General features: G+C 40.5%; 1 protein-coding gene, 1 non-coding gene and 1 pseudogene across 2 annotated transcripts in view; all 3 read left to right on the top strand.

Moving 5' to 3' along the window:
* The window catches only part of ARMH3 (armadillo like helical domain containing 3), a 175,519-nt gene that overhangs the window by 140,805 nt on the left and 19,852 nt on the right, over positions 1 to 14,862 (top strand). The gene's annotated exons all lie outside the window — the stretch shown is intronic.
* LOC122493170 lies at positions 9,921 to 10,606 on the top strand (annotated as a pseudogene).
* LOC122493578 lies at positions 11,782 to 11,888 on the top strand. The gene has a single exon (XR_006299939.1). It is a non-coding gene; the product is annotated as a U6 spliceosomal RNA (small nuclear RNA).

Genomic DNA, 14,862 nt, shown 5'->3' with positions numbered 1-14,862 from the left:
GAATCCATCCTCTTACTTAAACTGCTTTTGTAAATAGCTTTCATTTTCTTTTTTCCCCAAGTCCTGTTCTTTGATGCCACTGCTTTCTGTGAGGTACTTCAATATGCTACCTTTTCCCTGTTGGACCAGTTCAGATTGGTTTTACTATATCATTTTTATGCAAAAGAATTCAACATCCTGAGTTTTGTATAATAAGAGAAAGGGTGACTTTCCTACCACAGTGAGCTCTGGTTAGTCTAAAAGCTTTAAAAAAAAAAAAAAGAAAAGAAAAGAAAAAAGGAAGGCACATTTTCCCTGTCAGCCACGTGCAGTATTCATTCCCCAGCAGCTTGGGAAGGTCAGGCTGAAATCTTTCTACAGCAGTAGCAGCCACAGACCAATAATAAAAATCCATTCTGGCGCACGAGGCAATCTGGAAAAGGATGATTAGCAAGCACGTGTCCTCACCCTCCTCCAACTTCTCTCAAAGTTAAATGAAGTGATGAAAGTGCCTCTCAGAAAGAGTCCACAAGCCAGAGATGAGGTGATTTCTGTGGGGAGGGAGAGTACACAGTCCTATTCAAGAATGGAGAAGAGATAACGGCTCTGAAAGATTTACTTAGTGAGCAAGTAATTACATGCCTGCCGTTTGCAAGGTGTGGTGCTGGGTAGTGAGGATCCATGGTGAATAATCTAAGTGTAGTCCTTGCTGTCACAGAGTTTTGTACACTAGCTCTCTTAGCAATCCTTTTCACTTTGGGAGTGGGGGAAGGGTGTTGCTATTCTAGGACCCTTTTCAAAACTGCCCTTAAAATAGTTGTTGCTTCTCTTCCCTAGCTGACTTTGAAGGGCTCTAAATGACAGCATTAGGGTGCACTTGGTTTTATTCTTAGCACTATCAGATTAGAAGTATTTGACCGCCTTGTTAATCTCCAACATGTGTTGGAGCACTTCTCCCCCTCCACTTCTGAACATAAATGGCTACTGTCACTTAATGTTAAGTGTATTCACAGCTTCCCAAAGAGCTGGCTATGGGATCCATTTGGGCCCTGTAGTTGTTAGCAGCAAACTAAGTAGAGAGAAAAAAAGCAGGAACTTAATCCCCAAGTAGATTCTAAAGCACTCCTAGGGGCCACCTAGGTGGCTCAGTCGGTCGGGCAACCGACTTCAGCTCAGACTTCAGCTCAGGTCGTCATCTCACGGTCTGTGAGTTCGAGCCCCGCATTGGGCTCTGTGCTGACAGCTCAGAGCCTGGAGCCTGCTTCAGATTCTGTCTCTCCCTCTCTCTCTTCTTCTCCCCCCTTGTGTTCTATCAAAAATAAATAAACATTAAGTAAATAAGTAAATAAGTAAATAAATAAAGTACCCCTAAAAAAAAAAAAAAAAGAAACCCTGAAGACTATGGCTAGGTGTTAACTGGAATTTATAGCACTTAGTAAGACAGCAGACAAGAGAAGCCTCTTTGCTAGATCTGCCTGCCCAGCCTGCCATTTTCTTCTGGCAAGAGATTTGTGAATTTTTTAGTTCCGACAGCACCCAGACACATTCCAGCCTCTGTTTGAGGCATTTCAAAGTGATATTTGTAAATTCATTATTGCTTACTGAACAAAGCCCATTCTCTTACACTGGAGCTTCTTTTCAGATTTCCAGAAGATACATGACATTTTTCTGTTACTTCTCATTGGCTTCATGGAGGGCCGAGCTTTTTAATCAGTCAGTACCCTCAGTGTGACAGAATAGTTGTTCATTATCTAGTGTAATAAACTGCATGCATTGTTATAACTTTATACACCTGTCACATTTGTCCAAGGTTGATGGTGAAGCTTGTTCATTTTGACTCCTTTTCGTGTATATGATAAAATATATGTAAAATTTACCATTTTAACCATTTTTAAGTGTAGAGTTCAGTGGCACTAAGTACATTCACATCTTTGTGCAGCCATCACCACCATCCACCTCCAGAACTTTTTCATCATTTCATACTGAAACCCTGTGCCCGTTAAACACCATCTGCCCGTTTCTCCTCCCCCCACCCCTGTAACCACTGTTTTACTTTCTCTCTATATATATGTCCTTTTTTTTTTTTTTTTTAATATCTGTTTATTTCTGGGAGAGCTCAAATGCGGAAAGAGTAGAGAGAGGGGGACAGGGGATCCAAAGCGGGTTCTGCGCTGACAGGCTGACAGTAGTGAGCCCAATGTGGAGCTCAGACTCAGACCATGAGATCATGACCTGAGCCGAAGTAAGACACTCAACCAACTGAGCCACCCAGGTGCCCCGGTTTTTTTTTTTTTTTTCTTAAAGAGGGTCCATTTTGGGGTGTCTGGCTGGCTCAGTGTGTGACTCTTGATCTTGGGGATTATAGATTCGAGCCCCAAGTGTAGAGATTACTTTTAAAAGTTTTTTTTTTTTTAATTAAATCTTTAAAAAAAAAAAAGTCCATCTTTCTTAAAATTCTTAACCAGTCTTTGACACCTCCCCACCGCCCTCCAAATTTTAAGAATCACTGGCATAGTTCCTTTAGTAGTAAGTACCTTATACTTTCCTTGTTCCTGATGCCATCAGACCTTTGAAAATGCCCATCGAGGATCTTGAGCTCTTTTTAAGCTATTCAGTATTTGTTTTGGTTTACAAATGCTGTGACATATTGATTTTTATATCGGCTCTGATTTCCTAATAGACGAGAAGAAGGACTTCATGGTAGGATTTTACGGAAGATTCTCTAGAGCTCTGAATATCTAGAGTACATAGTCAAAATTTAGGATTCAAGTCAAAACCTTCTCTGAGTGCCTGATTCCTTAAGCTTTTAGTCACATTCATGACCAATTTTGTGACTTTGAAATATCCCATGGGAAAGCAAATAAATGGTTGGCCCACCCTTGCTTTCTTCAGCCTTCATTCACCTATCAGTATTTTAGCATTTAGCACCTGCTCTGTGCTTCAGGTTATGCTAGGCATTTGAGGAATAGAGAAGTATGATAAAGGGCCTTTGTTCTCAAAGGATGGAATAAGTTCAAGAGATGGCTTAACACAGCTTATCGATAGCTGACCAGTACTAGCAGTGGGATCCGTGAACTCCTGTTAGAGGAAGACCTTTGCAGGTTGTGGTGGTCAGGAAAGGCCATATGGAGGAGAGAAGAATTGAGTTGAGCCTTGAAAGAGCAGGGATAGGAATTGGGTCAATAGAGAGGCATAGATTGTAAAATGTACTCAAAGCGAGGACCTGAAAAGGACAGAAAGAAAGGAGAAGAGTACCAGAGTTTCTGTAACCCTTGTCCTTGGATCACAGGATATCCAGAGGCTGGATGACTTAGAAATACAATTCTGTCATTTCAGTTGTCATCACAGACCCCATAACCCACAATGTACTGACTCTCCTCCCTGACCTAATTGTACTGCCTTTGATTCAATTCATAAGTGTTAATCAAAGGCCTAGTATGAGCCAGCCTCAGTGCTAGGCATGGGATAAGGCCTAATGAGCAAACCAAGCTTTTAAAAAAAATGGTAAAAAGTACATAACAAAATTTACCATCTTAACCATTTAAGTGTACAGTACACCAGTGTTGATATGTGTGCATCATTGCACTGTTGATCTCTAGAACTTTTTCATCTTGCAAAACGAAACCCCTATCCATTGAACAACTTCCTTTCCCACCTCCTCCTCACCCCTGGCAACCACTATTCTACTTTGTTTTTCCGAGTGGGCAAACCTTTCTTGAAGCTGGTGTTCCTTTCATCCAAGTGGCTGAGGAGACTACCAGACATTTCTCTACAGGGAGGCTTAGCAATTTTCCAGGAGGATAAGCAAGGTGGTCTGCTGGCATCCCCATATGTCACAGGACCATAGAACAATGTAACCAGATTCTTAAGTTTTCTACTTTCGGAATTTTATGGAGTTTTACCTCCCATTATCTCTTTAAGTCTCCACTCTCACTGTGGGCTTTGGATTTTGGACTCAGAGGAGGCACGAATAATATTGTATATTGCAAGAGGTATCTTTAAAAGTATCGTGACAAAGCAAAGAATATAACTTATTTATAGGATTAGATTGAAGTAAATTAGGGAAAAGAGATGCTTCACATATGAAGGTTACACTGGAAGCTAGTATACCTATTAGTAATCTTTCTAAACCTTTTTGATTTTCTCCTGATCCTAAGATAAGAGCCACTACAAATAAATGCTAGGCATTGAGAAATCCTAGTGAAATCTTGGGGTGCCGGCGGGGGCTCAGTCGGTTGAGCATCGACCTTGGCTCAGGTCATGATCTCATGGTTTATGTATGAGCCAGCTCTAGCACATTACTAGTTGTTGAGGAGCATTGGGAGAGGCAGGCTGTAAAGTTGTGAGGCAGGACTTTCTGAGCAGGGAGTGAGTGTAGCTCACTAGCCACTGATAGAAAGTTCTCCCTGGGACAGTTGAGATCTCTGAATATTCCACTCTGAGAGTCCCTGTGATGTTTTTTCATCTTAGAGTAGGGCCTTAACCACCATGGAAAGCAGCCTTGACAGAGACACCTGCTGGAGACCTAAGGTTTAGGATTCCTATGATGATAGCCATGACTCAGTTTCCTGTTGTTTTTCCACAACAGCCTGTAGTTTTGTACTGCCTCTCTATAACCCCGAGTGATGGTTGCTGTGTGAACTCTTATTGAGTGCAAACATGGGACACAGCATTGGCTGTCAGAGACCCTGCCTTCCTTGTTGCCTTTGCTTAGACTCCAGCTGAATGTTGACCTGTTTGGCAGAAGAAAAGTTCAATATGAGTTGTTTGTTAACTGGATTCACTAAAACAGGAAAGACAGAGTCAGTGGAAGAAGGATTTTCTTACAAGCTGCTTAACCTCGGAAATCAACTTTATGTTATATAGGGCATCTTAAGAAGGTCCAGATAAGAGGATAAGCTGATGATGTGCTGCCAGGATGGCCGTGGTCTCACTTGGACCAGGAGGTGGGCTTCACTGCCAGAGAAAGGGGAGACAGTATCTTGGATTTTAAGAGGACACAAATAGATAAAAGGAAAGGAAAAGCTAGTAGTTCTTGAGCTGGGCACTTTTATATAGGTTACTTGCTTCATTGTTGTATCAACTATTTGGGATAGGTACAGCTATCTTATAGATGAGGATGCTAATGAGGCTAAGTAATTTGTCCATGGTCACACAGCTGTTAGTGCAAAGCCATAATGTGAACATAAGTCTGTCTGACACTGAAGTCTGAGCTCCTTCCACTTCATCAGGCCAAGGCATGTGTGACAGCTTGAGCTTGCCAGGTATTCTGAAGGAAGGTGGAGGGAGAAGCAGAGACAGTGCAGATAATAGGGCTCATTCCTGGGGGGGTGGGAAAAGGCCCTGGTTTGGGAAGAGACCGTTCAGTTGAGGAAAGAAAGTACTGAACAGGGGCCTGGAGAGTTTGCCTGTCAGCCAGACAGAAATGCCTGAGTAGAGGCTTCTGACACAGTATGATAACTTTATAAATGAGGAAAGAGTCTCTTTATTCCATCAAGCATGTCAGCAAAGTTACTGTGAGAAATAAAGCTTTTCCACAGACCAAAGGCGACTTGAAAAAAATAAAAAGATTTTTTTTGTAATAGACAATATATTTATATGGGTCAAAATCTAAAAGCATACTGAATTTTAATTGTTTTTAAAGTAGTAGTTCCATTTTGTTAAAACAACAACAAAACAAAGACTCTCGAAATTAATGTCCCACAGCCAAGCTAGATGAATGCAGAGGTCACTGGTGAAGAGCTCAGCTTATTATTCATCTCTGCCACTGACAGCATTTTCTCCAATTAAATATGAATTGTGAAATGTGCATTACATGAACTTCTGGTCTTCCTCAGTCAGGCTTCACTGCCACTGAAGCTTCATTGGCAGCGAATAGAGGAATAGTGTTGGAGCTTGTAGGAATTGCAGTATTTGTCGGCTTTTCCAGAGGTTACAGGGGACAGCAGCCCTTGCTTTCTTGGTTTAATCTAAGAAGGATCCTTTATTCCAATTATTAAATGAGAGTGTACAAGTAAGACTTCCCCCTTTGGTTTGTTTTTTGGTCACCTCTTTCCTCCCAAATAGATCTTCCGGGAACTTTTATTTCCACTGCAACCCTTTCCTTAGGAGGTAGCTCAAAACTCTATAAGGTGTGCTAGAAAGAACACAGTTTGCCACTGTGGTAACGTCAGAGGCCTCAAGTGTTGCCATGCAAACTTACCTCTTCTAAGTTGTGCTAACGGGAAATGTTTTTGCTGGGTACCATAACAGTACTTTGACTTTTTGCAGTGATAACTGCACAAAGGAGGTTGCGGTCTTAAAAATGACCCACTCAACTAGAAGAGAAACTGTGGATAGCTCACAACTAGGATTTCTGGTAAAGAATTCTGTCTTTTAGGGAGGGATAGATCCGTGAGTCCTGGCAGGGAGGCAGAGACCCCATGTCACAGTGCTCGTGAGTTAGGAGCAGAGATGATGTTTTCTCTCTCCCTCCGTGATATGTTTCCAAAGAAAGACACCTCAGGTGGGGAGGACAGAGACACTTGCCTCTTGGGTTGAGCGGGGAGGAGTGGCCTGCCTATAATAAGCCACAGAGAAGGAGAACGCCTGATGCAATATTTGTGTGTCATGATTCCCCCACCTTCATTTCCTTGGCTGCCTCTTAGCGTGATTGCGTGCCTTGCTTGTGGAGGGAAAGGGCCTGGGCACTGGGCACACTGGATCTGTAATTAGTGCAAAGAAAAGCGTTACAAGGGCTGTCTAGGGCTTCAGCCAAATAAAGTCAGGGAGGTGGGGGCAACTGCCTAGGGAAATTAAAGAAAGTCACTGTCACCACTCCTTTAACCAGCTGATGGCCTCTCACTAATCACCACTGTGAGGTTCATTATCTGATCCACCTTGCTGAAGGGCAGAACCAGTCTGTCAGATCAATAAATCTCAGGGTAGTGGAAAGCCCTTTGGTAGCAGGCTTGAAAGACATGGACGGACTGGGAGAATTGGCCAACTTATATTGGTTTTGAAATTGAGTTTAATCCTGAAGTATAGGAGATGAAAATAGAAAAAAAGGGGAGAAACTTCTACGTATTATATGCAAGGTAGCTGTATAGAGGAAACAGTTACCTTTTAAAAGGCATCATCTTTTTTAGCCTAAGAGATTTGTTCACCTTTTGGATCCTTGTTTCCAAACAATTATATTGGATAATTGTGCCCTGGAGAGATATCCAGGTTATCCTGGATAGAAAGTCACTGTAAGCACACAGTAGAGGGAGAAGTGCTCACTCAACAGAGCTTGTGATTTTTGTTACCAGGCTGTTATTTGTTCTAGTTCCTGGGCTATTGGCTTGTTTTCTTTTTTTCAGCCACTTTGAGCTAAAGTGTTTTAAAAAACAACCAATCCTTGCCTCTCAAGGAAACCCTCAAGAACCTCCTTTGGTCTAAGAATTCTCTGATTTTGAGTGTCTTTGGTTAGAGCAATAAGACAAGGAATATGTGCCCTAGCCTCAAGTTCCCCAGAGTAATTTCCTTCGGTGCAACAAGTATAGAAGTATCTGCTATGTGCCACTGCTATGTGCCAAGCCAGGGGCTATAAAAATGCAAAGATTGTGCCTGCCTTGAAGACTTCACAGTGTAAGAATCAGCATCACTACTTCTTGGTTAGACCTTTGCCTGTGTAGACCTCACTCAGCTGATGTATGCGGCATGCTTGCAGCAGCCCCACTTGACCCTGTATAAACCTAAGGACAGATAAAACCTCCCTGGTCTCCTTGTACCCTAGAGAAATATTGCCTCAGAAATCCATAAATGGTTGGCCAGTGACCCTTACTTAGAATGAGTTTCCACAAGGAGAGCCATGATCATTTCATATCTTTATCTTTGCCTCAGTTTCACTAAAAAGGCAAAAATCAGAACCTTCATTAGATTGGTAAAGACAGGAAGGACCCTATAAACCCCCAAGCTTGGCAAATTATTGAGTTTGTCAGAAGGTCCAGGTAAGTACAGCTACTTATAAAAACCTCATGTAGCTAGTGTCCACTTGAAAAGTATTCCAGACACTGTTGATTGCCACCCAGAGCCCGTCTGTCTGTCTATCTATCTGTCTATTCTTTTTATTTGTAGGGGGGAAGAGCATAGAGAAGGGGCAGAAAGAGGGAGAGAGAAAATCCTAGGCAAACTCCACATACAGCACAGAGCCCGACACAGGGCCCCTGAAATCATGACTTGAGCCAAAATCAAGAGTCAGAAATCAAGAGTTGAAATCAAGCCACACAGGTACCCTTGCCCAGAGTCCATTGAATTTGTCAGGGAGGATTTCAAGGAGTGGAGGAGTGGAAAGGAGGAGCACAATGAGGAGAATCCTTGGCATTGTCAAAATACTGAGAATTCCTAACTTAGTTACTTGCCATCAGTCTGAATCATTCTTGCCCCAACCAAAAATGGAATAGTAATACCAAAAAAAGACATAAGCTTACTGCCATAGTTGTACATCTTTTTTTTTAATTAAAATTTTTAAGAGAAAGAGAGCATACAAATGGGAGAGAAGGGCAGAAGAGGGAGAGAGAGAGAAAGAGAGAGGGAGAATCTTTAAAAATTTTTTTTTTCAACGTTTTTTATTTATTTTTGGGACAGAGAGAGACAGAGCATGAACGGGGGAGGGGCAGAGAGAGAGGGAGACACAGAATCAGAAACAGGCTCCAGGCTCTGAGCCATCAGCCCAGAGCCTGACGCGGGGCTCGAACTCACGGACCGCGAGATCGTGACCTGGCTGAAGTCGGACGCTTAACCGACTGCGCCACCCAGGCGCCCCGAGAGAGGGAGAATCTTAAGCAGGCTCCACCCTCAGTGTGGAGCCTGATGTGGGGCTCGATCCCACAACCCTAGGATCATGACCTGAGCTGAAATCAAGAGTTGGGCCCTCAACCAACTGAGCCACCCAGGTGCCCCCATCTTTTTTGTTTTTAATCTAGTCATGATTTACTGAATTTTTAAAAACTTTATTGAGGTATACTTGACATGATATATATCATGCAAATACATATATCCACTATCCACCCCATCCCCACCCCCACAACATGTAGAACATTTCCATCCCTGCAAAAAGTTCTCCTTTGTGGTCAGTCTTAACCATGAGTCTGGGCCCTAATCAACCACCAGTGTCTTTTCTGTGTGCTCTTTTATGTCTGAGATTCATCTATATTATGACACTCTTAGGTATTTACTGAAAGAGAAATGAAAATATGTCCATTCAAAGACTTGTACACAAGTGTTTATAGTAGCATTATTCATAATAACTAAAAACTAGAAATAACCTAAATGTCCATTAGCAACTGAATAGATTAAAAAATGTGATACATCCATATAATGGAGTATTACTCCTCCATAAAACAGAATAGAGTACTGATACATGCTGCAATATGGATGACTCTTGAAAACATATGCTAAATGAAAGAAGCCACGCACAAAGACCCAAAGGATTCCATTTATTTGAAATGTCCAGAATAGACACATCTATAAAGACAGAAAATACATTAGTGGTTACCCATGGCTAGGGTTGGGAAACAGAATGGGGAATGGCTGCTAATGGGTACAAGATTTTTTGAAGGGCTGATGAAAATGTTCTAAGTTTAGATCATAGTGATAGTTGTACAACCATGTGAATACACTAAAAGTATTAAGGGGCGCCTGGGTGACTCAGTCGTTTGATTATCTGACTTCGGCTCAGGTCATGATCTCGCTGTTCGTGAGTTCGAGCCCTGTGTTGGGCTCTGTGCCCACAGCTCAGAGCCTGGAGCCTGCTTTGGATTCTGTGTCTCCCTCTCTCTCTGCCCCTCCCCTGCTCATGCCCTGTCTCTATCTCTCTCTCAAAAATAAATAAACATTAAAAAAAATTTTAAGCATCGAATTGTATACTTTAAATGAGTTAATTTTATGGCATATAAATTATATCTCAATAAAGATCTTTTTTAAAAAATGCCAAACCGTTTTCAAAAATGTTGTACCATTTTCATTCCAACTGACAATGAGTAAGAGTTTTAGCCACTCCATATTCTTGTCACACTTGGAATTGTCTTTTTAATTTTACTTATTCTATGGGTATGCAGTGTTCTCATTATACTACATACATTACAATTTAAAAAAATTAGTATTGTGTTTTGCCTTGTCGCATGCAAGATGTGTCACATCCAAAATGGGTCACCAGCAGCTCTCCTATAGAGCCATTTGAGGAAATTTGGCCAGGGTTCTTGTTCTGTTCAAACCCACATGGTCTGATCCAGAAACACAGCCTCGATATGTGCCGGCTGTATTTTCATCAGTGCACAAAGGATATAGGCTTCATTAAGTTGGATTAAGTGAACTTCCTTGAATGGGTCATCCAAGATACCTACCTGATGGTGGATATCTAAGAGACCTAGCTTAATGCTAACTCATTTTACATAAAATAAAAATACTTCAGTTATGGTTCTTAAAAAAAATAAGTAACTTACTATCAATTTTATTTTGCATTATGACAAGTGATGTTGAGCAGTTGTCATTTGCTTACTGGCCATTATATATCTTTTGTGAAGTGTCCAGACTATTTGCTTATTTTAAAAATCAGTGGGTGCCTCGGTGGCCCAGTTAGTTAAAGTGTCAGACTCTTAATTTTGGCTCAAGTCATGATCCCACACGGTTAGTGAGATCGAGCCTGCCCGGTGTGAGTCTGTGCACTGACAGCACAGAACCTGCTTGGGATTCTCTCCCCCTCTCCATCCCTCCCCCACGGTGCACACACTCTCTTTCTCAAAGTAAATAAATACTTGAATTTGAAAATCCGTTCATTTGTCTTGTGTGTGTGTTATTTAAGAGTTTTTGTGTATTCTGGATGCAAGTTCTTTGTCATATATATTTATTGTGAATATTTTCTCCTAGTCTATGGCTTGCCTTTTGCATTGTCTTAATGATGTTTTTTATAGTCCAGACATTTTAATGAAGACCTATCTATATCTAGTTAGTTAGTACTTACTTAAAGTTTCTTTATTTTGAGAGAGAAAGAGAATGAGAGAGCAAACACAAGCAGGAGAGTGGCAGGGAGAGAGGGAGAAAGAGAATCCCAAGCACTGGGATCCACACTGTGAGCACAGAGCCTGATGTGGGGCTCAAACACGCCAAGTGTGAGATCGTGACCTGAGCCAAAATCAAGAGTTGGATGCTTAACTTACTGAGCTACCCAGGCTCCCCTAATAACAACTAATTTTAATTTAATTCAACATTCATGAAGATAAATTTATTCATCTTTTTGTCATGATTTGTGCTTCTGTGTTTTATTTAGTAAATCTTTGCCTACTCCTAGCTGTGAAATTTTTCACCTATATTTTCCTCTGTAAGTTTTATACTTCTAGCTTTCACATTTAGTTCCACGATCCATTTCACATTATTTTTTTAAAAAATAATCTCTATGTTCAATGTGGGGCTCAAACTCAAGACCCCAAGATCAAGAGTCACATGCTCTACTGACTGAGACAGCCAGGCACTCCTCTGCCTTTTTTTTACATTGATTCTTTTATATGGTGTGTGATGAGTAAATGTTCATTCTAACCCCCTCCACCCCCTACCTCACATATCCAGTTGTTCCACCGTTGTTGTTGAAAAGACTGTTCTCTCTCCTATTGAAGTGCCTTGGCACATTTGTAAAAAATCAATTGACCATATATATGTGGGTTCTGTTCCTTTGGTCTGCATGTCTAAATTTATGCCCTATATTGTTTAGATTATTGTAAGTCTGTAGTAAATCTTAAAGTCGGGTAATATTAGTCCTTTAATTTTGTTCTTTTTAAAACTTGTTTTGTGCTTGCTTTGGCAGCACACATGGTAAAATTGGAATGATACAGAGAAGATTACCACAGCCCCTCCGCAAAGATGACACGCAAATTCAGGACGCATTCCATATTTTTACTAGAAAAAAAGTTGTTTTGGATATTCTAGGGTCCTTTGCCCTTCCATTTAAAGATGAGCTTGTCGGGGCGCCTGGGTGGCTCAGTCGGTTGAGTGTCTGACATGACATGGTCATGATCTCACAGCTCGTGAGTTCGAGCCCCGCGTCGGGCTCTGCTGGCAGCTCAGAGCCTGGAGCCTGCTTCGAATTCTGTGTCTCCCTCTCTCTCTGCTCCTCCCCGGCTCATGCTCTGTCTCTCTCTCCTTCAAAAATAAAAACATTAAAAAAAAAAAAAAAAAAAAGATGAGCTTGTCCATTTCTACAGAAAAAGCCTGCTAAAATTTTGATTGGAATTGCATTGACTCTAGAACCCCAAGATCAAGAGTTGTATTCTCTACCACCAGCCAGCCAGGCGCCCCTGGATTTTCTCTTTATTCTGATATAGAATTACAGTGATTGATTTTTAATACTAACTTAACCTTACATTCCTGGGATAAACCCCTCTTGATCATGATAATAGTATTTATTTTATGTGTTACAGAATTTGAATTGCTAATATTCTGTAGATTATTTTTGCATCAGTGTTTATGAGGGATGTTAGTTCCATAGTTTTCTTGTGATGTCTTTGTCTGGTTTTAATACTAGAGTAATGTTACCCTATAAAATAAGTTGAGGTGTAGCAGGATTCTCTCACAGAGAGTTGTGACACTGAGACTTTTCTTTCCAGGAAGTAACTTTCTTCCTGCTGGCACTGCTCAGTTGGGTTCCTACCTGAAGAACTGAGCCCCGAATGTCACGTGGCATAGTTTTTAATGTATTTTTTACTTTTCTTAATGTATTTTTTACTTTTTTATCTCCCATATATGGTAACATACGATTAAGTGGTCTCATGTTACAAGGTCATGTTTGCGTTATCATGGGATGTTATCATGTTTGCGTATAACCAGGTTGCCTTGAGGTTTTTTTTTTTTTTTTTCCTTTTCCTTTTCTTCTTTTTTTTCAATAGGGAGGAGACCCTACCACAGGAGCATATTCCTTCCTTTCTCTATTTTTATTTTATTTTTATTTTATTTTATTTTATTTTATTTTATTTTATTTTATTTTTTCTTTCTCCATTTTTTAAAAAAGAGTTTGTGTAGGGAAAAAAAAAGTTTATACAGGATTGGTATTATTTCTTGCTTAATGATTAATAGAATTAACCATTGAGGGCATCCAGGCCTAGAGTTTTCCTTGTGAAGAATTTTTTTTTAATTAAAAAAATTTTTTTTAATGTTTATTCAATTTTTGAGAGTGAGGGAGACAGAGTGCAAGTTGGGGAGGGGCATAGAGAGAGAGGGAGACACAGAATCTGAAGCAAACTTCAGGCTCAAGCTGTCAGCATAGAGACCATTGTGGGGCTCGAACTCCCGAACCATGAGATCATGACCTGAGCTAAAGTTCAGTGCCCCAAGTGCCCCAAGAATGTTTTTGTTAAGTTTATTTATTTATTTTGAGAAAGAGAGCAGGGGAGAGGCAGAGAGAGAGGGAGAGAGAGAGAATCCCAAGCAGGCTCCACGCTGTCAGCACAGACCCCGATGTGGAGCTCCACCCCATGAACCAAGAGACCATGACCTGAGCCGAAATTAAGAGTCAGATGTTCAACTGACTGAGCCACCCTAGGCACCCCTGTGAGAAGAATTTTTTACCTAAAATTTTATTATGAAAAATTTCAAACATACAGTAAAGATGAAAAATTACATAGCAAATACTGATAAAACCACCTAGATTCTGTCATTTACCATATTTTTTCACATATCTGATCCATAGGATGGCGCTCCATCAATCTATTTAATTTTTTTATGCGTTTCAAAGTAAAATTGCATATATCAGTATACTTCTGTGGGAAGCATTTTAATTAATTCAGCTTTTTTAATAGACTTAGGAATAGTCAAGTCTCCTACTTGTTCTTGGGCCAGTTTTAGTAATTTGTGTCTTCAGGAATATGGATTGTTAAATTTATTGGTAAAATTTGTTCATGTATATCCTTTTTTCTTTTTTTTTTTTAATGTTTATTTTATTTATTTTTGAGAGAGACAGTGAGAGCATCCAAGTGGGGAAGGAGCAGAGAGAGGGAGATAGAGAATACCAAGCAGGGTCCATGTTGTCAGTGCAGAGCCCAATGTGGGGCTGAAACTCCCGAACCATGAGTTCATGACCCAAGCTGAGATCAAGAGTCAATGCTTAACCACCTGAGCCACCCAGGCGCCCCTATCCTTTTTTCTTTTAAATACCTGTAAGATTTATCATTCATGATGAATAATGTGTATGTTTCCTCTCTTATTCCTGACCAGTCTGGCTGTAGGTTTATCAATTTTATTAATCTTTCCAGAGAATTAGTTTTTAGTTTCATTCATTTTCTGTTATTTTTGTGTTTTCTGTTTCTTTGATTTATATGATTATCTTTGTTATTTCCTTCTGTTTGCTTTGGTTTAATTTGCTCTTCTTTTTCTAATTTCTTAAGGTAGAAACTTAGATAACTAATTTTAATTCTTTTTTTTTTTCTAAGTTTATTTATTTTGAGAGATAGTGTAAACGGGGAGGGACAGAGAGAGAGGGAGAAACCCATGCAGGCTCCTCACAGACCATGCAGGGCTTGAGCTCATGAAACTGTGAGATCGTGACATGAGCTGAAACCGAGAGTCAGATGCTTAACCAACTGAGCCACCCAGGCACCCATCTTATTTTCTAATATAAAAATTTAGTGCTATAAATTTCCCCTCTGTTAGCAACATCCTACAAATTTTGGTTAGTTGTGTTTTCATTTTCATTCACTTCACAGTATTTTCTCATATCTTTAGTGATATTTAGAAATATGTTGTTTTGGGAGACCTAGGTGGCTCAGTTGGTTGAGCCTCTGACTTCAGCTCAGTCATGATCTTACAGTTCATGAGTTCGAGCCCTGTATCATGCTCCATGCTGACAGTGTGGAGTCTGCTTGGGTTTCTCTGTCACCT

Source organism: Prionailurus bengalensis, chromosome D2, assembly GCF_016509475.1.
Source record: "Prionailurus bengalensis isolate Pbe53 chromosome D2, Fcat_Pben_1.1_paternal_pri, whole genome shotgun sequence".
NCBI lineage: Eukaryota > Metazoa > Chordata > Mammalia > Carnivora > Felidae > Prionailurus > Prionailurus bengalensis.
Note: the sequence above shows the minus strand (reverse complement) of the source record. Positions and strands in the feature narration are given on the sequence as shown.